This window comes from Cannabis sativa, chromosome 2, assembly GCF_029168945.1.
Source record: "Cannabis sativa cultivar Pink pepper isolate KNU-18-1 chromosome 2, ASM2916894v1, whole genome shotgun sequence".
NCBI classification, from domain to species: Eukaryota; Viridiplantae; Streptophyta; class Magnoliopsida; order Rosales; family Cannabaceae; genus Cannabis; species Cannabis sativa.
The window spans coordinates 72,932,506-72,957,471 of NC_083602.1; positions in this window are offsets into that span (position 1 = coordinate 72,932,506).

A 24,966-nucleotide genomic window follows, 5' to 3' on the forward strand; every position below is an offset into this window, starting at 1 on the left:
AGGCGTATTGAAACTGTCATACGTAATAAAGTCTGACGGCACAACCCTCAATCTGTACCTACTAGGCTATGATCAATAAAGTCTAGTGACGGCTACTCTGTGAGGAATCACATCAGTCAAAAAGGATTAAGGACTGCCCCCATAAAATCCCTACAGAACCTAGGGATTAGACCATGCATTACCTATGATAAATTCATTGGGAATGTGTGGCTTTACTGATAGTTACAGAAATACATGTACCTTCATTCTAGGCATCACCCCACAAAAATACTGTAAATACCCCCCCAAACTCATTAAAGGGGGGTCGAGAATTCTGGGTTTCATAAGAACTATAAGAGTAAAAACTCACCAAGAACATTCTCTGTATTAAATACTATCATTAATACACAGACTCGTGGACTAAGGCTCATTAACGCCCCAACCACGTAAAAATCCCTCTCTTAATTTCTTATAGCTCTCTAACTTATTATTATTATATCGGTAGCCGAAAATCTCGGTCAACAATAGTTAACCAATTAAATTCTAACGTACTTCATTGGTTATATTGATTCACGTAAATCAATATTTTATTACGTCCTTAAGATTATCAGTAAGTTATATTGTGGAGAATCTTGATTGTTATTTCTATTATAGAAGTCAGATGTGTTGGATTTTGTGCCCTAAATAAAACTCATTTCAATATAATCAGATTTACTTACTAATAAAGATCAGAAATAACATTTTATGTTGCATTGTTCACATGATTTATTTCATGATTATATACATATAATGTATGAATTCTATTTAAGTCCAGAACATATGAATTTGTTAATGATTATAGTGTTGTCAGCACAGTGGAATATAATCTTGATTATATGTTCGAAAGTTTATTCCCTGATTTGTCAGTTCACTGGATTTAGACTGGCATGATAATCAGCGATAGGTATTCTTACACCTTGGATAAGTGTTATGTCCTTTCCAGGGCATTGGCAAAGTTTACCAATATCGGATGTATGGAGTATACATTGGAAGGGATCGATATTGAACTTTGATTAGATTTGTTAAAATTTACCGTAATATCTATTCGATTCAATATCACCTGTTGATCCTAGATCAAATGATCTTAATCCTGATATGGTTAGGTTCGATCTCAAGAGTATTATACATGTTCTTTGATTTGTTAGTTAAGCCTACTTTCTGGTCAGGGTGATACGTACATTTTGGGAACATGATAGTATAATTGAGTGGGAGCGCTAACATAAATATGGAGTCTATAACTTCTATAAGAATTTAGAAGTGAAACGATGATATCCTTCGAGCTTGGCTAAACAGAGATAAATGGTTGAGATCTCATTTCACTTCGCTGAAATATCATTTATACAGAGCTAAGTGTTTTAAGGATAAAATACATTGAAGGTGTAATGGTAATTTAGTGCCTATTCAATGTAGATCATCTATTAGAGGGTCATTGATCAAATTAGGATTATAACAATGGATAATTAATAGCGTATCTATATCGTGGAACATATATAGCGTTCTATATGACTGAGAGTGCAATTCCAAGTTCTAAGTGTGGATTCAATAATGAATTAATAAGTTAGGTGATAACTCTATGAAAGTAGAGTTATTTATATCTTTTTGGGCATTAAATTAGCTTTGTTCTCAAGTATTTTTAGTTTATTTTAGTGACTTTTATTTGGTTTTATTTAGTTTTGCATAAATATTAATTTTAGTATTTTTTAGATTAAATTTTAATTAATTTTGTAATATTTTATCAATTTAATTTAGTTTCCCATTTTATAAGCGTTAATCTCAATATTGTGTATTTTTGTAAAAAGATTAAATGTACATTTTGAACTTGTCTCATGGGTTAAAAAAAATGGAGTAACTATCATCAAAGTGGAATGAGCTCTGAAAGTTCAAATAAATTGATATTCATTATTTGGCCTTTGTTTTAATATTGAAAAGAAAAAACAAAACAAAAAAAAAATGAAAACAAGGAGGAGAAGGGAATTGGGCCTGGTGTGAGTTTTAGTATATAATGCATTCTATATGTATGCATATATGTGAAGAGGTGGGCGTGAATTACAAAGAAGGAGAGAGTGACTTGAAGAAAGAGCAGGCGGCAGTGAAGAAAATGAAGAAAAAGAAGAAAAAGAAAAAGAAGAAAAAAGAAAAAAGAGAGAGAGAGAGAGAGAGAGAGAGAGAGAGAGAGAGAGAGAGAGAGAGAGAGAGAGAGAGAGAGAGAGAGAGAGAGAGAGAGAGAGAGAGAGAGAGAGAGAGAGAGAGAGAGAGAGAGAGAGAGAGAGAGAGAGAGAGAGAGAGAGAGAGAGAGAGAGAGTATTATTTAGGGTTTTAATTTAGCATTTTTATTTTGGAGATTGGCAAAGATCAAGAGGAAGAAGAAGAGGATTTTGGCAAAGAAAGCTTGGAGTATTGTGACAACTCCTATGGGTTTTTCTTTTCATCTTTCTCTTATTTAGAATTTTGTAATTTTTGCGCAATCAAGTATGAGCTAATTTTCTTTTTGCTAGAATTATTTTGTTGGCTAAAAATTGTGATTTGGTATTTTGTTGCTATGTTTAGTGAATTGGTTTTGTTCATTCAAGAGTGTTTATTGTGCAATTGCTTACTTTTGCTTGATCACCATTAGTATGTAATAGCTAATCTTGATTTTTTAAAAAATAGGGTTAGTGGAATTGCTTGAATGATGCATGAATACCACTTTGGAAAAATATGGTTTGTAAATGGCATAGGAATATGTTATTTACCTTGTATGACTTGAAGGAATTGCGCTTAAATTGGTATTCTTAAAATTAATTGGGCATAGGAATATGTTAATTAATTAGAGAATCAAACCATAAATACTTTGGAAAAAAGATTATGACATTTTAAATTCCTAGTTGACATCATCAATTTGCGACAATACTCATTTGCACCATTATATCAACTTTACATTTTTAGGTCAATTTAATAGTTCTAGTTTGTTTTCTTCATAGTTTGTGTTTGTTATTTTTTTTTTTTTACATATTCTCATCACTTTATTTTATTTTATTTTTTTGTCGAAACCAATTTGTGAGTAATTAGTTTTATAAATCAATTTCCAATTTTCAATCCCTGTGGAGACGATCTTACTTATCACTTTATTACTTGTTTGACTGTGTATACTTGCGTATATAATTTTCACAACAAGTTTTTGGCACCGTTGCCGGGGATTGATTTAGTGAAATTTTATTTGTGGAACTTAATTACTATCAATTTGTTTTTTTTTTTTAGTTTTTCATTTGTTTCATTTTATTTTCTATGTACTATTTTACGCGTTGTTTGTTTGTCTTGGTTTTGCTTGCAAGGTACTTTAGATGTTACATTGGCAAGTACTCACGAATTTCGTTCAACATAACTCGGAGCCTCTACACAGAGCATTATGGAGATATAAGGATTTGCTAGCGTGGTTTGCTCACCATGGTTTGTCCAAAGAGTGTCAACTAGAAATCTTCCTAAATGGGTTAAATCCAAGCACACGAGAATGGGTAGAAAGAGGAAATGGTACCACCAATTTCTACCAACTATCAATCGATGAAGCCTATTGGATGTTGGAAGACATGGCGGAGTACAATGAGTGGTGTTGTAATTGTCCAAACAATGACCATGTTTGGGAGGACAACTACCACAATTTGGAGCCAAATTTTGACACTTATACTCAAGGACAAAATGATGAAACTTTGAAAAATTTACAAGAGCTCAACATAGAAGAAGATCCTCATCAAATGACTCAACCAAGCTCATTTGAGGTATTGATGATCGAGTTCATGGCAAAAAATGATGCCTTAATTCAAAGCCAAGCTTCATCCTTGAGGAAATTGGAGAACTAATTTGAGCTTTTGGTGAATGAGTTGCGTGATAAATCCCATGAAACTTTGGGTATTGATATGGAAAATTCAAGGGAGAAAGAAGAAAGTGAAAATATCATTTTGAGGAGTGGTGATGAGTTAGAGATACTTGGGGAAAGTTTTGAGAAATTACAAGAGCTCACTTCAATCCAAAGTAGCGAAGAAAAGGATGAGGAAGCAAGCATTTCAAGTTTATCAACATTTGTTGCTGCTCATAATGCTGTAGTATTATCACAGCAAAACTGCCCAGTTTTTGAAAAAATTCAGCAAGAACATTTTTGCATTTCTCAAGTCAAAGAACCCATGGTAATGGAATACTATGTGTTGACCGAGGTTTTCGGCAACCAATAAAATGTTATAAGATTAGAGAGCTGTAAGAAAATTAGAGAAGGATTTTTACGTGGTTGGGGCGTTAATGAGCCTTAGTCCACGAGTCTGTGTTATTTATGGATGTATTTAATACAGAGAATGTCTTTGGTGAGTGTTTACTCTTATAAATACAGAGAATGTTCTTGGTGAGTATTTACTCTTCTTGCTCTTATGCAACCCAAGATTCTCGACCCCATTTAATGAGCTTTGAGGGGGTATTTATAGTGTTTTTGGTGGGGTGATCCCCAAAATCATTGTACATGTGTATCTGTAAGTATCCATAAAGTTGGGCATTCCCAATGAATATACCATGAGTAATGCATGGTCAAATCCCTAGGTGGTGTAGGGCTTTTATGTGGAATGTCCTTATTGTCTTTTGACTGATGTGACTCTTCACAGTGTAGCCGTCAATAGACTTAAATGATCATTACTTCGCAGGTGCAGATTGGGGGTTGTGCCGTCAGACTTTATTGCGTGTAGTAGTCCCAACACGCTTCCTCCCATGCGGCATTAAATGCGAATTGACTGCTCAGGGGAAGCCTGACACCTCGCGGAGATGCCTTAATATTAGCTGGGCATCCGGGAGCGTATGGGGCTCAGCTTGCCTTCTCCGGGAGGCACGTCCCGGACGCTGCCTTATATCACAAAGACTTAGCAAATAATTATAGCATTAAGACGCTCTGATCCACGTGTCCCTATCTAGTTGGTCCACGTATATTGGGCAAAATCAGGGGCAACATTTACCCCCAAGCCTTGTTTATTAAAAAAAATAAAACAAGGCTTGCTTAAGTGCCTCTGGTCGACTCCTCGGTTTCCTGGCACGAGCTTTGAGCGCGTGAGGGTACATTTAATGATCGCCATTAATGCAGCGATTCACTTTTTGCAGAGGTTGATTCGTTTCATGCCCATTGATTGATACGGCGCATTAATGGCGTCAGACCGATACTCTAACGTTTCCACCGCCTTAATTACGAATCAATCCAACCGTTGATTTTTGGGAATTCGAATCGTGCGCCTCCCCAGCCGTTCGATTGGTAGGTGATAGTGCCTGTTCCTTATGCATTCTTGCCTATAAAAGCCACTACCTTTCCTTCATTTTGATTACTTCTCGTTTCTTGCCAACTTTGCTCGAGTTTCCCAGAGAGAAAAAATCCTCAGACCAAGAGAAAACCTTCGAATACTTTACAAATTTCCCTGTTAACCTTCATTCACCACTGTCAATCTACCTTTCCTTTGTTTGATCGACAATAGAACCCCCAGTTTCAACACTTCACTGTAAGTTTCTCGCATCCCTTGCTTTACTGTTTGTGTTCATGGCATGCTTTACTTATCTGTTTGTTTTTTCTGGGTTTGGTATTTGAAGTTTCTGGGAATGTATTCTTTTGGGTTTTTCACGTAACAGGTCTAGATTCAGCATCTCTGGTGTTAGGGTTACTCTTGTTACGTACTTGTTGTTATTTTTTTCAAAGGAGCATACGCTCTTCGTGTACTGGCCTTCTAGGGCATAGAGAAGACTTTGCTTTTCTCGATATTCTGCCCTTTCTTTTTCTTTTACGCGCAATGTCGCCTTCTGTGAGTTCCTTGCACCCGACTTTTGTCCAGGAAATCCTTCTAGGGTTTTCTGGTTGACAGATGTCCGGAGGGGGCCTCTTTCCAGCGGTGAGGGGACCCCCATTCCCTTTTTTTGATTTAGGGTTTAATATGGGGCCTAACTGCTGGAATCTTAACTCTTTTTTCAGAATCAAAATATGTCTGCGTCCGGTTCAAAGTCGTCCAAGAAGGGCGGTAAGCGTCTGGCTACCCTCGTAGACGTTTCGCTGGGTCCCGTTGCCCAGGAGGGGTATGAATCTCGGACAACAGGATGGGAGGCAGCTGAGCTTCATTCCACCCTGACCTGCCCCCACCAGCTGGAGAACATCGTGGAGGTGGCTGGAATCAAACCCTCGACATCCGGGACGTATCACCGGCCGCCCCGAGATGCGGAGACGCCTAACCATAACTATGGCGGCTTCGGGGCTTGGAGCCAGACGCACCTGATGGCCGGGGCCATGCTTCCTCTCCAAGACTATTTTATTAATTTTTTAGTTTTTGTCGGCCTTGCGCCATACCAACTGATTCCTCAAGCATACCGCCTGCTTTCAGGCTTGTTTATTTTTTACTCCGCCAGGGGATGGGGCCCTCCCAATCCGGCGGAGATTTTATATTTTTATGAACTTGTTTCTGTCCCCAAGAAGGGGGACAAATTTAAAGATGGTTTCTATGGATTCCGGGCCCACCCTTCTAATGATGGGGTGGTCCCTTATAATAGGCAAACTCATGTTAAGGAGTATCGCCACCGCTTCTTCTTCTCCTCTGGGTTCCGAGCAGTGGAGCACCCGGAGCTTCTCACAGAGTGGGTCAGGATTCCTCCCTATGAGCAGACCGCGCCTACTCAGGTCTTTCTCCAGAGGGCCCAGGTCTTTGCGACTTACGACCAGGCGAAACTTGACGTCGGGGGCCTAGTCACGACAGAGAATTGCTGGAAGGCCAAGCTTATCCTGCCGCACCAATCAGTGGAGGACTCTAACCTTTCTAAGGTTATTTGTCCAAATGTGAGGGTGCCTGCCGCGGAGAAGACCTTCCGAGACGAACTCATCGCCACCGTCGAGAAGAAGTACCAGGAATACCTCTACCGAAAGGCCCAGGAGAAGGCTTATTCCAAGGCCTAGGCAGCATCCGGGAGGCCCCTTCGCGTGAGAAGCCCGGTCGAGAGGAGAAGCCAGGCGATCGCCGGGAAGCCCCTTCGCATTGGGAGCTTGGCTGAGAGGAGGGCTCCTAGGCCGAAGCCTTCAGTTCAGGTGCCGAACACCGGGGCTCCTGACGCCAGTACTTCCGGCTCTCGTAAGTCTCCTTTAGCAGTACATTACGTTCCTTCCATTGGCGAATATGCCAGTCTTAGGCCTGTAGGGTTCGATGAGCGCCTCCATAGGTTTAGGATGCCCTCGACCCGGTGGGGAGACCATATGAAGGATTATTATTTTTCCAACTTAGGAGATTTCCTAGGTCGGTCCCGGATGGGTTCTGGTCCTCTGGAGCCCGTTCCCTTAGACCCTTCGGCTGACATTTCTTCCAGCTCGTTCTGGCCTTCGGACAGCTATCTTGGAGACGATGCTGCCAGCGTTAAGATTCGGAACTTTGCTAGGGCCGAATTAGAGAGTCAGGGTAGGACTAGCTTGATTGCTTTATTCGAGTGTTTACTGTTTCCATGGATATTCTAACACTTGCCTTTTTTCTTTTGTTGTAACTGGTACTTCCATGGATGCCATTTTGGCCAAACTTGCCGGAGCTCACACTCCTGACGCTCCCCTTCCTTTAACTTCCTCCCAGGTGGCCACTCCCTTGAAAGCTTCTTCCAGTGCCCCTCCAGACACTATTGACTTAGTGGATGAGGAGGAGGCGCTTCCGGAGGAAGCTAAAGAAGGTCAAGAAAAGCAATGGGGCCTTTCTGAGGAAGTTGAAGAAGGTAAAGAAGAGCAATGGCTCTTCCTGAGGAAGTTGAAAAAAGTGAAGAAGAGCAAGAAGTTGCTCTGATTCGCAAGCGCAAGGGCAAGATGGTTGCCGAGGAAGTACCCAAACAGTAGCGGAGAGTTGACACTCCGGCCCCTAGCCCTGATTCCTGGATCTCTCCCGAGGCGGAGGAACACACGGCGCCTCCCAACATAGTGCTGACTCCGGTTCCTAGAGATGAGGCGAGACAGGAACTCCGGATAGCTAAGCACAACTACGCCATGGACGAGTACTCCCAGGGGCATGCCGACGTGGAGGCTTTGAGGAGGGTTTTGCGAGTTGAAATGCAAAATACCCTTAACGATTTGAACTACCAGAATCCGTGGGATCTAAACTTGGACCCCCCGGCGGATTGGTTCAATTGTTTCCTTGGGCCCACGCTGGCTCCCTTTGCCGCGGAGATGACCAGCGAGTTTGCGTCTCAGCTTACCCGGTGTGCACCCAAGCGATTCGCTGCTTGTGCATCCTTGAACTCCATCTTTCAGGTCCAGGATCTCAGTCACTCCCTGACTGTGATAAGTATTTCGTAGTTTACTTTTCTCCTCATTATTTTCTCGTAAGGACTTTTACTCATACTTGTATCCTTTTCCAGCTCGCTGCCGAGGCCGGCCGCCTTTCGAAGAACCTTATTAACCATGGCTTCGTCCTGTCCGACTTTGGGGGCATGGACGAAGTCATGAAGATCCTTCAGGATTTGACTGCTGAAAGGTGGACGTACCAGGAGGATGCTAAGCCCCGGGAGGCCCTTGCCAAGGCCAGTGAGGAAGAGGCCAGGCGGAGGGAGGCACAAGGAAAGGCGATGATCCGGGAGGAGGCCCTTCGGAGGGATAGGCTGGAGGCCAAGCACCAGGAGGAGCTGAGGGCGGAGGGCGAGGCTACTGCCAAGGCCAAGCATGAGCTTCGGGAGGCTAGGGAAGCCTTGGATGAAATGGCTGCCAAGGTGAAGTCTTTAGAGGAAGTTCACCAGGCAGACTTGGAGTCTAGGGCCAACTTGGCTGTGGAGCTGAAGGAGCTCAAGGACTTCAAAGACCAAGCCTTGAAGAAGGCTAAGAAAGATGAGCTCCTTTCTCCCATCTCCTGCAGCCGGTGCGTCAAGCATTTCGACGATGGCGTCTATATGGCCTGGTCTACAAATGGCCAGAACATCAAGCTCAACTTCTACCCCAAACCCGCAGAGATGATTGCCAAAATTCAGGGAGAAGAAGAAGAAACTTGATGCCATGCTGGAGGCGCGCATTGGCCCTCGCCTTCCTCCTCGCATTGACTAGGCCGCTCTGAGTTCAACCCATTACAACCAAGATTTTTCTCACTTTTTTTTATTTACAGCCAATTATCTTATAATTAAGACAATTTTTATTTACATAGCTGTTTTTACTTAAGGGGAAACATTGGATAAGGCCTGTCCCCGGGCCCTTTGTACATATTTGTAATTATTTTTGACCTGCCCTTAGGGCCAGGATTTTTTTTTTATATATATATATATGATTTATTTGACGCATATACCTTTCTTTTGGAACTGCCTTTTAGGTCAGGATGTTTATACATATGCTTTTTTTCTTTTTTGTGCATACTGTTTTTTTTACCTGCCCTTTGGGTCAGGATATTTTACTTAGCTTGTTTTTTGTCTGTCCGTGTGGTATACCTTAGTACCCCCCTAAGTGGCATAGAAACTTTTTTTTTTAAGGCACTCAGTTTTATTTATCATGTGGAGGCTATATACACTTAGACGGTACAAACTCTTTAAACAAAGCCTAAGTTACATTTTTGGACTATTGGTAATATTTTCTGAGGTGATCGGCGTTCCAGGCCCTTGGCACAATGGTTCCGTCCATCCTTTTTAGCTTATAAGTGCCTGAACCGATTTCGTCCTCGATTTCATATGGTCCTTCCCAATTTGGCCCAAGTACCCCCACTTCGGGCTCCTGGGTGGCTGGGAAGACTCTTCTTAAGACCATATCCCCAATAGCAAATTTTCTATTTTTAACTTTGGAGTTAAAATATTTGGTCACCTTCTTTTGATAAGCTGCCATCCGTATTTATGACTCGTCCCGAAGTTCTTCAACTTGATCCAGGGCTTCTTGAAGTAAAGCTTGATTCGTGGCTGGATCGTAAGTCGTTCTCTTGTGGGATGGGAATAACGTTTCTACCAGGACCATCGCTTCGCAACCGTACGCCATTGAAAAAGGCGAGTGGCCGGTCGTGGTTCTAGGGGTCGTCCGGTAGGCCCATAACACTCTTGGCAACTCTTCGGGCCAGTTGTTTTTGCAGGCCAGCAGCTTTTTCTTTAGGGTAACCTTTAAGATTTTGTTGACTGCTTCTGCTTGTCCGTTTATTTGCGGCCTTGCCACCGCGGAGAAGCTTTTTACTACTCCGTGTTGGTTGCAGAAGTCAGTAAACTCTTCGCAATCAAATTGCTTTCCATTGTCAGAGACTATTTTGTGAGGCAGGCCATATCGACACACTATGTTTTTGATAACAAAGTCTAGTGCTTTTTTAGCAGTTATAGTCTTCATCGGCTCAGCCTCCGTCCATTTGGTGAAGTAGTCTACTACTACTATTGCATACTTTACTCCTCCCTTTCCTGTTGGCAGGGACCCAATAAGATCTATTCCCCAAACCGCGAAGGGCTAGGGACTAGTCATCAGGGTAATTTCATTGGGAGGAGCTCTAGGTATGTTCGCGAACCTTTGGCACGAATCACACTTTTGGACGTAGTCTATACAATCTTTTTTCATTGTTGGCCAGAAGTATCCCTGTCTCAATATTTTCTTTGAGAGACTGGGTCCCCCTTTATGATCTCCACAGAACCCTTCGTGGACCTCTTGCATGATTTGTCTAGCTTCAGGGTCCGATACACACCTTAAATAAGGCATGTTGAGTCCTCTTCGGTAGAGAATTTGATCCATCATTACATAACAATGAGCCTGATACTGAATCTTTCGAGACAGTGCCCTTTCTTGGGGAAACTCACCTTTTGTTATGTATTCTATGATGGGGACCATCCAGCTGGGTTCTTGCCCAACCATTGTTATGGCCTCTTTTACTTTGATGCTTGGCTCTGCCAAGCGTTCCACTGGTACTACCCCCAGCCCTTCGATTTCACTATCTGAAGCTAACTTAGCCAGACAGTCTGTGTGAGCGTTCTTTTCCCGGGGGATTCTTTCTACTTTGTAGTCCGTGAACTCGTGGAGCAGTTCCTGGACTATTGTTACATACGCGGCCATTCGCTCGCCGCGTGTTTGGTACTCTCCTGATATCTGATTTACGACCAGCTGGGAGTCATTGTAGACTTCCACTCTTTTGGCCCCTACGGCTTTCGCTAGCCTCAGCCCTGCTATCAAGGCCTCGTATTCGGCCTCGTTGTTTGAAGCTGAGAAGTCAAACCGTAGGGCTGCCTGGAGTCGCAGTCCGGTCGAGGATATCATTGCCACCCCTGCTCCGGATCCATTTTCATTGGAGCCTCCGTCCACAAATACTCTCCATGTGGGGACCGATGTTATTGGCGCATTTGCGGTTGCCTCTGCTTCATTACATTCGGTAATGAAGTCTGCCAAGGCTTGGCCTTTTATGGAGATTCGGGGAATGTAGTGTAAGTCGAACTGACTTAACTCCATTGCCCACTTGAGGAGCCTTCCGGATGCTTCTGGTTTTTGGAGGACTTGCCGAAGTGGGTGGTTGGTCAGTACCTTGATTGGATGTGCTTGGAAATAGGGCCTTAATTTTCTTGAGGCCATCAGGAGGCAGAAAACCAGTTTCTCGATGATGGGGTACCTTGTTTCCGCTCCTACCATGCGCTTGCTAACATAGTACATGGGATGTTGAGTTTTCTCTTCTTCCCAGACTAGGGCAGCGCTGACCGCGTGCTCGGAGACGGCCAAATATAGGAATAGGTCCTCTCCGAGAACGGGCTGTGATAGGATTGGAGGCTTGGCCATATGTTCTTTCAACTTTTTGAATGCCTCCTTGCACTCATGCGACCACTCAAAATTTTGACACTTCTTCAGTATGTTGAAGAAGGGGATGCACTTATCTGTAGACCAGGAGATGAAACGGCTAAGGGCAGCAACCTTTCCGGTTAGGCTCTGCACATCTTTATGCTTTTTGGGGGATGGCATGCTCAGGAGAGCTTGGATTTTTTCCGGGTTTGCCTCAATCCCCCTCTGGCTGACGATGAAGCCTAGGAACTTCCCCGATTTGACCCCAAAGGTGCATTTCTTTGGATTGAGCTTCATGCCGTATCTCCGGACTACCTCAAAACACTCCTCTAAGTCATTTGCATGGCTATTGCATGCTTTAGACTTGACGAGCATGTCGTCCACGTATACCTCCATGTTTCGCCCCAAGAGGCCTTTGAACAGCCGGTTGACCATTCTTTGGTAGGTCGCTCCAGCGTTCTTCAGTCCGAAAGGCATGACTAGGTAGCAGTATATGTTGGAAATTATTTTACCAGGATCTTAGATCTACTCACAAGTATGTTTATTAACACCCTAAATATGAACTTTCTAAAACGATGAAATAAACACATATAAAGTTGAAGAAACCTTACATTGGGTGCAGCAAAATATAATGACTCCTTCCATTCAGATATCTAGCCCTTGATTCCTTTCTGTAGCAGAGCATTATCAATATCTGAACCTGGATCTCTTTCTCTGAATCCTTGATGCTGAAACTCCTTCTTGCTGAAAGTCTTTCTTCACGATCTTCCTCACTATGATTGAGGTATCGCTTGCTGTGTGTGGGCACTACTCTTACACTAAGAATTTCGAAATCTCAATGAGGAAGAGAGAGAGAGTGGGTTCGGGCAAAGATAGGGAGAGAGAAGGCTCAGTTTTTTCTAAATGAAAAAGTAGAAAATTTAAGTGTAAATTTCCTGAAGCCTTCACTATCTATTTATAGCATTCCACTAGGGTTAGGTTTGAATTATTTGGCATTAAAATAATGAAAATATCAGTTTAAATTGCCTATAAAAGTGGCTGGCCATGCTTAGTGGATTTGGGCCTCACTTTTTGCCATTTTGCAGTTTTATCTTTTCTGCATCTGATTTTCTCAAAAACCCCAATTTTCTAATTCAACCATTTAAATGCCAATTCTAACTATTTAATAACTATAAATAATTATTAAATAATATTGTCATTTATCATATTTATTAATTGAACTATACAAAGTATCATAATTAACAAATATGCTCCTATAAACTCTTTCTTTACAATTTCGCCCTTACTTAGTGAAAAATTCACAAATAGACATAGTCTAATTTGAGAATTATAATTGATTAATCAGAACCAATTACATGAGTCTTACAAGCAATATTATCTCAACTAGTGCGGGGACCATGGGTCTATATAACCGAGCTTCCAATAAGTAGATCAAGAATTTATTACTAAAATTCACTAACTTATTAATTCTTCGTTGAATCCACGCATAGAACTTAGAATTGCACTCTCAGTATATAGAATGCTCTATATGTTCCACCATATAGACACATCATTAGTTATCCATTGTTATAATCCTAATGTGATCAATGATCCTCTATATGAATGATCTACACTGTAAAGGGATTAGATTACCGTTACACCCTACAATGTATTTATTCCTTAAAACACTTGACCCCGTATAAATGATATTTTAGCTTATGTGAAATGAGTACTCCACCATTTATGTTCGTTTGGTCAAGCTCGAAGGAGATCATCCTTTGCTTACAATTCGCCAGATAGAAGCTATAGATTCCATGTTTATGATAGCGCTCCCACTCAATTGCACTACCGTGTTCCCAAAATGTACGTATCACCCTGACCTAAAAGTAGGCTTAACTAACAAATCAAAGAACACGAATAGCCTTTCAAGATTGAGCCTAATCATAACAGGATTCAGATCATTTGATCTAGGATCAACTAGGCGATATTGACTTGAATAGATATTACGGTAAGTTTAATAAATCTAAGTCAAAGTTCAATATCGGTCCCTTCCGATGCATACTCCATGCATCCAACCTAAGCTTTACCTTAACCAATGCTCTGGAAGGAACATAGCACTTCTCCAAATGCAAGTAAACTCTGTTGTAGATTATCATATCAGTAAAACCCTATGTCTGATAAATCTAGGAAACTTTATTCACATAGTCATGTTTACTTTCCAATGTGTTGACGACACAATAAACAGGATCAAGTATGTGAAAAGGGTTTCAGATGAATTCATACATTATGTACATATAATCATGAAATAAATCATGTGAACCATGCAACATTAAATGTTGTTTCTGATCTATATTAATAAGTAAATCTGATTATATTGAAATGAGTTTTATTTAGGGCATAAAACCCAACAGTATACCCCTTTAGCGGTCCTGAAGCTAGTGCACTCTTGGTCTGTCGTGTGCATCTTTATTTGGTTATACCCGGCGTAGGCGTCCATGAAGGATAGTAACTTGAATCCGGAAGTGGCGTCTACCATCTGGTCGATCCTGGGTAGCGGGAAGCAGTCTTTCGGACAACCTTTGTTTAGATCAGTGAAATCTATACAAACTCGCCAAGTTCCGTTCGGCTTGAGCACCAGGACCGGATTAGCTAGCCATTCCGGATAGTATACGTCGCGGATCATGCTGTTCGTCAGAAGCTTATCCACCTCTTTCTCTAGGGCCTCGGCTTTTACTGAGTCGAGAGGGCGTCGCTTTTGTTGGATTGGTGGTATGTCCGGGTTGACGTTGAGGACGTGGGTGATGACATGGGCACTTATGCCAGTCATGTCCTCTTGGCGCCATGCAAAAATGTCGATGGCGCCCTTCAGTGTTTTTATTATTTTTTCTTTTTCCTCCGGATCTAGGCTTTTTCCTAGCCGGAGTACCTTGGTGGAGTCGAGGTCGCACACTGATATTTCCTCGACATCCTCCATTGGTTCCACAATTTTTTCGGACCCCACTCGGGGATCCAACTCATCTTCTTCAGCCATTTCTGGCTCAATGGTTTCCCGGACCATCAGTACGGGCAGGTGGGTTGCAACATTGTAACATTGCCTTGCCTCCCCCTGATTTCCTCTCACCGTCCCAATTCCAGCTTCCTGGGTAGGGAACTTTAAGCACAGGTGCTGAATGGATGTGACTGCACCAAAATCTACCAAGGCCTGTCGGCAGAGGATCGTGTTATAAGCGCTCGGGCAGTCCACCACCATAAAAGTGCAGTATTTGAACGTGCTTTGGGGGGTGTCCGGGCACAAAGTGACTGGAAGACTCACTTTTCCCATCGGGATAAGCGTTGTTCCGTTAAACCCTGTGAGTTGGGAACCGCTGGGTGAGAGGTCTCGGTCCGTCAGGCCTATTACAGTGAAGGCCTCCTTGAAAAGTAAGTTCACGGAACTTCCATTTTCAATCAAGACTCTGACCACCACTTTATTGGCAATGGGGGTCTCAATGACTAACAGATGATGATGAGGGAAGCGCACCGCCTTGGCGTCTTCTTCCGTGAACGTGATGCGATGATCCATCAGCCGGGACCTTTGAGCTGGGAGTTGAGTAACCTCCCAAACCTCATTGTGCTTTACGGCCCCCGCGTACCGCTTTAGTTCTTTGCGGTGGTTCCTCCAATATGGGGTCCTCTGGAGATCATGGCTACCCTCCCGTTGGGTCTGGGCGGCAAATCGGGGATGTGTTGGGCATTGCCCGTAGGAGCAATTGGAGCCAATACTCCTGCTGCACCCCCGGTGTTCCCTGTGGCACACCCCCTGTCGCCTGGCCCGAATTAAGGTGAGGCAGCCGATTCTTAATCCACTCATAGAGGTGGCCCAATCGGATCAGGTTTTCAATCTCGTCTTTGAGATTCTTGCATTCGTTGGTGCTATGCCCAATGTCGTTGTGGTACTCGCACCTTTTGTTTGGATCCCTCCGGGAGCTATCCTTGTACAAGGGAGGTGGTCTTTGGTAGTGCGTATTTTGCCTAGTAGCAAAGTACACACGCTCTTGGGAGTCCGTCAGCTCCGTGTACTGGGTGTACTGGGGAGTGTACCCCCTCTTTTGACGTTTCTCCTCCGTCCGTGTGCTGCCTTTAGAGGATCGTTTACTCCTCGAGCCCTGGGAGGGGCCCGCTAGGCTAGCCGTTGGAGCGGAGTGCGAGGGAGCTTGTCCATTTATCCCTGAGGAATTTCCAAAATGGGATGATGCGGGTGCCAAGGCCTGACCCTGACTATATTCGGGAGTAGCAGAGAACTGTATGCCGCTCATCGGTGGAGCCGCAGTCGGGACAGTACCCGAGGGCGGTGCTCCGGGCATGTACCCTGCTATCCCGGTGGGATAGTATCCTCCATAGGCCACTATTTTGGCCTCTTCAAGGTTGATATATTTTTGGACTCTCTTCTGGAAGTCCTGAAGGCTAGCAGCCCCCTTGTTCCAAAAGGGAGTTCCTGTACGGATTCCTGCCTGGAGAAGGGCAAGTTGTTGTCCATCATCAACTTTCTTGGTCTTCGAGGCCTCCTCTCGAAACCTCTTTATGTAGTTTTTCAAGATCTCGGTGGGCAGTTGCTTGATGTTAGTTAAGGCACTGACCTCTAGGTTAACCTTTCGTGCGGCGACAAATAGTCTCTGGAAGTTGGTCTGTAACTTGTTCTAACAGCCCACAGATCCTGGTTCTAGCTTTTTGAACCATTCCTCCGCGGACCCGCTCAGAGTAAGCGGGAAGCACAGACATTTCGCGTCATTGCTGACTCTCATGACCATCATGACATGGTTAAACCGAGACAAGTGGTTGCTTGGATCGGAGTTCCCGGTATAAGCTGCCATTTCGGGCATCTTAAAATTCTTGGGGAGCTCTGCTTCCAGGATGTGCTTAGCACATGGCTCCCGGTCCTCACAGTCTGAGTCGGAGTCATCCCCTTTTTGTCTCCGGGAGACTCGGGCGATATCTTTTCAGAGTATGGGGAGCTCCACCATGATTACTTCATTTAACGTTCCTGTGGAGGCCGCGGGCCCGTATCTCTTTTGGTCAAGGTGATCCTGGAGGTCACCTTGATTCCCATTGATTTGATTTCTCAAATCGACGGGAGGACATCTCTGTCCTCTTCCTCCTCTACCTCCGGGCTCTTGGTGGACGGAAACGCTTTTTCGGTCCAATCCATCCTGAGGGCCAAGACTCCCTTTTCAGAGCTTGCCCCTCTGCGGACCTTTCCCTTTAGGGAAATCTGAGCGGACCTTTCGCGGATCCTGCGCCTTTTTCTTTCGCCCAGTGGTAGAGGTAGGGTTTTTCTTTTGGTTCCCGTCAGCGAGATATCTTATGGGGCTAGGCTCCCTAGACTTTTGCTGTTGGGGGCTAGGCGAGGATTCCTCTGGTTCCTTGCCGAGTCCAGCAGTCATTGCCTTGGGATGCACGTGGATGCCAGCCGCCTCCATGGCTTTCGGCATGGCCAGCATCGCCTCTTGCATTTTTTGCTTTTGTGCTTTTTGGGCTTCGATCTCAGCTTCGTGATCGATAGCTTTTTGCCTTAGGAGCACCAACTCTGAGTAGCTACCTTCATCGTAGGCATACTCGTCGAGGTTTCCCTCGTAGTCATCGTCAGGAATTCCTTCTTCTTCCTCAGAACCCTCAGCTGCTCTTGAGGCTACGTCTTCCTCATTTGGATCTTGAGCATCCTCTAGAGGGCGAGGTTGACGAGTACTTCTAGTCTCCACCATTTTTGTAACGTGAAGTGTATTTTTGCAGAAGCTTTCTTCAGCTCTCAATGAAAGCACCAAAATGTTGACCGAGGTTTTCGGCAACCAATAAAATGTTATAAGATTAGAGAGCTGTAAGAAAATTAGAGAAGGATTTTTACGTGGTTGGAGCGTTAATGAGCCTTAGTCCACGCGTCTGTGTTATTTATGGATGTATTTAATACAGAGAATGTCTTTGGTGAGTGTTTACTCTTATAAATACAGAGAATGTTCTTGGTGAGTATTTACTCTTCTTGCTCTTATGCAACCCAAGATTCTCGACCCCATTTAATGAGCTTTGAGGGGGTATTTATAGTGTTTTTGGTGGGGTGATCCCCAGAATCATTGTACATGTGTATCTGTAAGTATCCATAAAGTTGGGCATTCCCAATGAATATACCATGAGTAATGCATGGTCAAATCCCTAGGTGCTGTAGGGCTTTTATGTGGAATGTCCTTATTGTCTTTTGACTGACGTGACTCTTCACAGTGTAGCCGTCAATAGACTTAAATGATCATTACTTCGCAGGTGCAGATTGGGGGTTGTGCCGTCAGACTTTATTGCGTGTAGCAGTCCCAACACGCTTCCTCCCATGCGGCATTAAATACGAATTGACTGCTCAGGGGAAGCCTGACACCTCGCGGAGATGCCTTAATATTAGCTGGGCATCCGGGAGCGTATGGGGCTCAGCTTGCCTTCTCCGGGAGGCACGTCCCGGACGCTGCCTTATATCACAAAGACTTAGCAAATAATTATAGCATTAAGACGCTCTGATCCACGTGTCCCTGTCTAGTTGGTCCACGTATATTGGGCAAAATCAGGGGGAACACTATGTTTATGAAGATCCTTTTTGGCCATTACCTCCTCCTCCACCATTGGCATGGTACCTTGGCATCCATCATGTGCATTCATTGAATTTTAGTCAAGTTGAGCATTTTGCCTTTTCAATTCCATATCTCGCCAAGCTTGAGGGCATCCACGATAAAGACCCATTTGTGAGGGCATATGCCACTCTCTATAGGCGAAAGCCTCTCTTTGATGAGTGCTTCTCAAAAAGTCAAGCCGACGACTTTAAATCAAGCGCTTCTTGGGAGGCAACCCAAGTTTTCTAAACTTTGTTTTTATTTTGTTTAAATTCAATAAATATGCAATGCTAAATGGTTTTGACAATTGCATTGTAGTTTCTTTTTTTCTCTCTCTTTCTTTTCTTTTTCTCTCTTGTAGGTGCAAGCATAAAGTCAAATGGAATTGGCGCACTTATGGAGGTTGACACTAGCAAGTTTGCACATCATTGAAAGGGGAGTTCTTCTTTAACTCTTCTTTATTTATTTTAAACTTGCTCACACATATTTGAGAATTTTGTGCTTAAACATGTTTTGGGAAACTAATTTTTTTTTCTTTTTAATTTATTTTGCTTGTTTGAAAAAAAAATTGAGGCATATGTGCTTTGGTTTGGTGATTTTCCACATTCTAATACATGATTGGCAGTGTGCATAGCTTGTTGAAAAATGTGAATATTGTTTGAGCTTGTGACTAGTTCTTGTGTTAGTTTCATTTTGATTGAGATATGTCCAATTTTGAGCACAAATGCCTTGATCTTGTAATTGTGTGTGATTTGGTGAAAGTTTGTGTAAATATAAGATTTTGTGATCTCACAAGTCTTAGAATTTGTTTGATTCTCTCTTGAGGCGAAATCCTAGACTACACTAAACCAAGGACATGATTTAGGCTATTTTTTAACCGTTTGAGCCTTTCTAGCCAACCATGGTATTATTTTATCCCTAGTCACCCTCTTTGAGTATAATTGAATCCCTTTATTTTTTTTACCACATGTAAGCCTAGCTAAATACAAATCTTCTCACCATATACCCTTTGAGCACCTTATTATTCTAAGATTTTGTTTGTTGTGTCATGAAGGGGATGGGAGGGGTGCAATTTTGGTAGAGTGGTAATTGGGTGAGTGTTTTCATTGTGGTACTTTATTATTCTCACCATTGGGGACAATGTTGAATTTTAAGTTGGGGGAGAGTTATCATATTTTGTGTATATTGCCATTATTATATTTGTATTGTTAGTTATTCAAAGAAAAAAAAAGGAAAGAATGTTTAAAATTAAGTTTGGGGTGTGCCACCCCTTGAAAAAAAGAAAGAGTGTTCAAACTTAAGTTTGGGGTGTGTCACCCCTTGAAAAAAAATGTGTTTAAAATTAAGTTTGGGGTGTGCCACCCCTTGCCAAAAAAAAAAAGAGCAGGATTTTTTTTTTTAGAAGCTTGAAGTCTCAGGTGTTATAGCATTGCTTCGGCATTCTGGAGCAGAGACGCAGAAAAAAAATGCTATGCTGAGGCATTGCTATAGCCCATGGGAGCACGTTATTTTGAAAAATTTTTGGGCAATAAATAATGGAAAAATTATATTCAAATTTTTTGTGGGATATTATTTGAGGAAGTAAGTGTGAGGTCTCATTTTGGTCTTAGAAAAATTAAGGTGCTTTTAGGTGATTTGAGCCAAAAATGACTTCTCTTAACCACCTTCACCTAAGCCTTACATTACAAGCTTGAAAAAGTCCTTTTGATCTTTAGTTTTGTGTTTGTCTACATTAGTGGAGAGAGAGATAAAAAATAAACCTATGAGACTTTGTCATTTTAGAGATTTTGTGCTTAATTCATATTTGCATTAATTGATCTAAATTGCAAGCAATATATTGGGAAAGGCATTTTCACACACACACACACACACTTGGAGTAATCAAAATTTGAATGAAACTTGTTCTTGAATTTTTCACAATCATTGGACAATCTTTATATTTTTTTTTCTCTAAGCTATGTTCATTAACCAACCTTTAAGAAAATGTAAAGATCACCAATTTTAGTGTCATATTGCCTCTAATTTTATTTTCTTTTTTGCTTGGGGATAAGCAAAGTTTTAAGTTTGGGGTGTGATAACTCTATGAAAATAGAGTTATTTATATCTTTTTGGGTATTAAATTAGCTTTGTTCTCAAGTATTTTTAGTTTATTTTAGTGACTTTTATTTGGTTTTATTTAGTTTTGCATAAATATTAATTTTAGTATTTTTTAGATTAAATTTTAATTAATTTTGTAATATTTTATCAATTTAATTTAGTTTCCCATTTTATAAGTGTTAATCTCAATATTGTGTATTTTTGTAAAAAGATTAAATGTACATTTTGAACTTGTCTCATGGGTTAAAAAAATGGAGTAACTATCATCAAAGTGGAATGAGCTCACAAAGTCCAAATAAATTGATATTCATTATTGGGCCTTTGTTTTAATATTGAAAAGAAAAAACATAAGAAAAAAAAATGAAAACAAGGAGTAGAAGGGAATTGGGCCTGGTGTGAGTTTTGGTATATAATGCATTATATATGTATGCATATATGTGAAGAGGTTGGCGTGAACTACAAAGAAGGAGAGAGTGACTTGAAGAAAAAGCAGGCGGCAGTGAAGAAAATGAAGAAAAGAACAAAAAGAAAAAGAAGAAAAAAAAAAGAGAGAGTTTTATTTAGGGTTTTAATTTAGCATTTTTATTTTGGAGATTGGCAAAGATCAAGAGGAAGAAGAAGATGATTTTGGCAAAGAAAGCTTGGAGTATTGTGACAACTCCAATATGGGTTTATCTTTTCATCTTTCTCTTATTTAGAATTTTGTAATTTTTGCCCAATCAAGTATGAGCTAATTTTCTTTTTGCTAGAATTATTTTGTTGGCTAAAAATTGTGATTTGGTATTTTGTTGCTATGTTTAGTGAATTTGTTTTCTTCATTCAAGAGTGTTTATTGTGCAATTGCTTACTTTTGCTTGATCACCATTAGTAAGTAATAGCTAATCTTGATTTTGAAAAAAATAGGGTTAGTGGAATTGCTTGAATGATGCATGAATACTACTTTGGAAAAATGTGGTTTGTAAATGGCATAGGAATATGTTATTACCTTGTATGACTTGAAGGAATTGCGCTTAAATTGGTATTCTTAAAATTAATTGGGCATAGGAATATGTTAATTAATTAGAGAATCAAACCATAAATACTTTGGAAAAAGGATTATGACATTTTAAATTCCTAGTTGACATCATCAATTTGCAACAATACTCATTTGCACCATTATATCAACTTTGCATTTTTTAGGTCAATTTAATAGTTCTAGTTTGTTTTCTTCATAGTTTGTGTTTGTTAATTTTTTATTTTTTTTACATATTCTCATCACTTTATTTTATTTTATTTTTTTGTTGAAACCAATTTGTGAGTAATTAGCTTTATAAATCAATTTCTAATTTTCAATCCCTGTGGAGACGATCTTACTTATCATTTTATTACTTGTTTGACTGCGTATACTTGCGTATATAATTTTCACAACATTAGGGAATTTACTTGGTAAATTCGGTTCGACTTATTGGAAGCTCGGTTATATAAGCCCATGGTCCCCATACTAGTTGAGACCATACTGCTTGTAAGACTCAGTTAATTGATTTTGATTAATCAATTATAATTCTAAAGTTAGACTATGTCTAGTTTATGAATTTTCACTAAGCAAGGGCGAAATTGTAAAGAAAAGAGATTCTAGATTTATTTATTAATTAAGAGACTCTATATGTCTAATTAATAATTATGTTAAATCAAAATATTATTTAATAATCTATTTTAGTTATTAAATAACTAGTTTTGGCATTTAAATGGTTAGAATTAAAAAATTGGCGTTTTCGAGAAAATAGAAATGAAAATTGTGAAAACTGTAAAATTTCAAGTGAGGCTCATTAACACCATGGCCGGCCACTTGAATAGCCTTTTTCCAATTATTGTTTTCATTATTTTAATGCCAATTAATTACTAACCTAAACCTAGTAGTTGCCTATAAATAGAAAGTGACGGCTCACACCAAAATAAGAGAGTTTTTTTTTTCAGTAATTCGGGAATCTGCCTTTCAGAAAATTGAGCCACTTACTTTCTCTCGATAGCCGACCCCTCTCTCTCTCTTTTCCTCTTCCAATTTCGAAATACCCTAGTGATAGAGTAGTGCCCACACACATCAAGTGGTATCTCAATCATAGAGTAAAAGATTGTGAAGAATCCAATCAACAAGAAGGAGAATCAGAATCAAAGAAGGAGAGAAAGAGATCCAGGTTCAGATCTTGGTGATGCTCTGCTACAGAAAAGAATCAAGGGTTAGAGATCTGAAGGGAAGGAGTCATTATATTCCGATGCAACCAATGTAAGGTTTCCTAAACTTTATATGTGTTTATTTCATTGTTTTAGAATTCATATTAGGATGTTAATGAAACATACATGGTAGTAAATCTAGATCCTGGTAAAATATATCCAACAACTGGTATCAGAGCCATGGTAATTGTTGACCGAGGTTTTCGGCAACCACTATAATAATAATAATTTAGAGAGCTATAAGGAATTAAGAGAGAGATTTTTACGTGGTTGGGGCGTTAATGAGCCTTAGTCCACGAGTCTGTGTATTTATGATAATATTTATTACAGAGAATGTTCTTGGTGGATTTTTACTCTTCTAGTTCTTATGAAACCCAGAATTCTTGACCCCTCTTTAATGAGCTTTGGGGGGTATTTATAGTGTTTTTGTGGGGTGATTCCTAGAATTAAGGTACATGCATTTCTGTAACTATCAGTAAAGCCACACATTCCCAATGAATATATCATAGGTAATGCATGGTCTAATCCTAGGTTCTGTAGGGATTTTATGAGTGCAGTCCTTCATCCTTTTTGACTGATGTGAATCCTCACAGAGTAGCCGTCACTAGACTTTATTGATCATAGCCTATTAGGTGCAGAGTGGAGGTTGTGCCGTCAGACTTTATTATGTATGGCAGTTTCGATACGCCTCCTCCCATGCGGCATTAAATGCGAGATGATTGTTCAGATAGAATCTGACACCACCCGGAGATGCTTTTGTGCAATCTTGCTATCCGGGAGCATACGAGACTTACATGCCTTTGCCGGGAGGCATGTCTAAGGTAATCCTGCGCTTTAAGGAGACTTAGCTGTTTTATTCAAATGCTAACCCCTTTCCATCCACGTGTCATCATCCGGTTGGTCTACGAATTTGGGGCAAAATCAGGGGCAACATTTACCCCCCAAGCCTTGTTTAATTATGAAGTGAACAAGGCTTGCCTAAATGTCTTCGGTTTCCTTATCAGCTTTCTGGCACGTGCTTTGGGCGCGTGGTGGTGTATTAATGACCATTATTACTGTAGTTATTCGCTTTTTGCAGGCGTCGATTCGTTTCTTGTCTATTTATTGATACGGCGCATTAATGTTTGTCAGACGGGTACTCAAACGTTCCCACCGCCTTGATGACGATTTAATCCAACCGTTGGATGTATGGAATTTGAATCGATTGCTATCCCAGCTGTTCGATGGTGGCTGATCCTAGCTGTCTCACACATGCTCTGGCCTATAAAAGCCAACCTTCTTACTTCATTTGGTTACTTTCAGCATTTCACCAAATTTCCTCAAGTTTTCCAGAGAGAAAAGAAACCTCAAACACCATAGATTTCCTACTTTTGTTCCTTCGCCGTTGCCAGTCGACCTTTTACCAGCGATCAACACCAACACCCAGTTTCCACACTTCATGTAAGTTCCTCGTATCTTGTACACTAGACTGTTTGTTCATATAGCATGTTTTACTGTTCATTGATTTTTTCTGGGTTGGATGTTGAATTTTCGGGAATTTTTGTTTGAGTTTCTGCACAACGCGTTACATTCCTCCTCTTTTGCGTTAAGAATACTTCTTGTCACCATATTTTGGTCGAGGACCCTTCTTCGTCCCACGTAATGACACTTAAGGGTTTAGAGTAGACTTCGTCTTCTCAATTTTACCCTTTTTTTCCTTTTCTCTCCTTACTTTTTTTATAGTGTCACTATCTGTGGGATTCTTGCACCCGACTCTTGTCAAGGAAAACCTTGTGAGGCTTTCTTTTTTGGCAAGTGTCCGGAGGGGCCCTCTTTCCAGCGGTTAGGGGACCCACATTCCCTTTTTGAATTAGGGTTTGGTTTGGGGCCTGACTGCTGGATTTTTTTCGATCTTTTTCAGATGCAAAATCTCTGCATCCGTTGCTAAGTCTTCAAAGAAGGGAGAGAAGCACTTGGCCACCCCTTGAGGAGGTCATGAAGGGTCACATGGCCCAAGAGGGGCATAAGTCCCGTGCCAACGGGTGGGAAGTGGCTGAGGTTCATTCTACCCTGACCTGCGCCCATCAGCGGGAGCAGATTGTGGTGGTCGCAGGCATCAAGCCTTCGACCTTCGGGACTTACCACCGGTTGCCCCGAGACGAGGAGACGCCCAACCACAACTACGGGGGCTTCGGAGCCTGGAGCCAGACGCATCTTATGGCCGGGGCCATGCTCCCTCTCCAAGATTATTTCATTAACTTTCTTTTATTTGTCGGCCTTGCGCCATATCAACTTATTCCTCAAGCTTACCGCTTGCTTTCAGGCTTGTTGATTTTTTACGCTGCCCGGAGCTGGGGCTCGCCC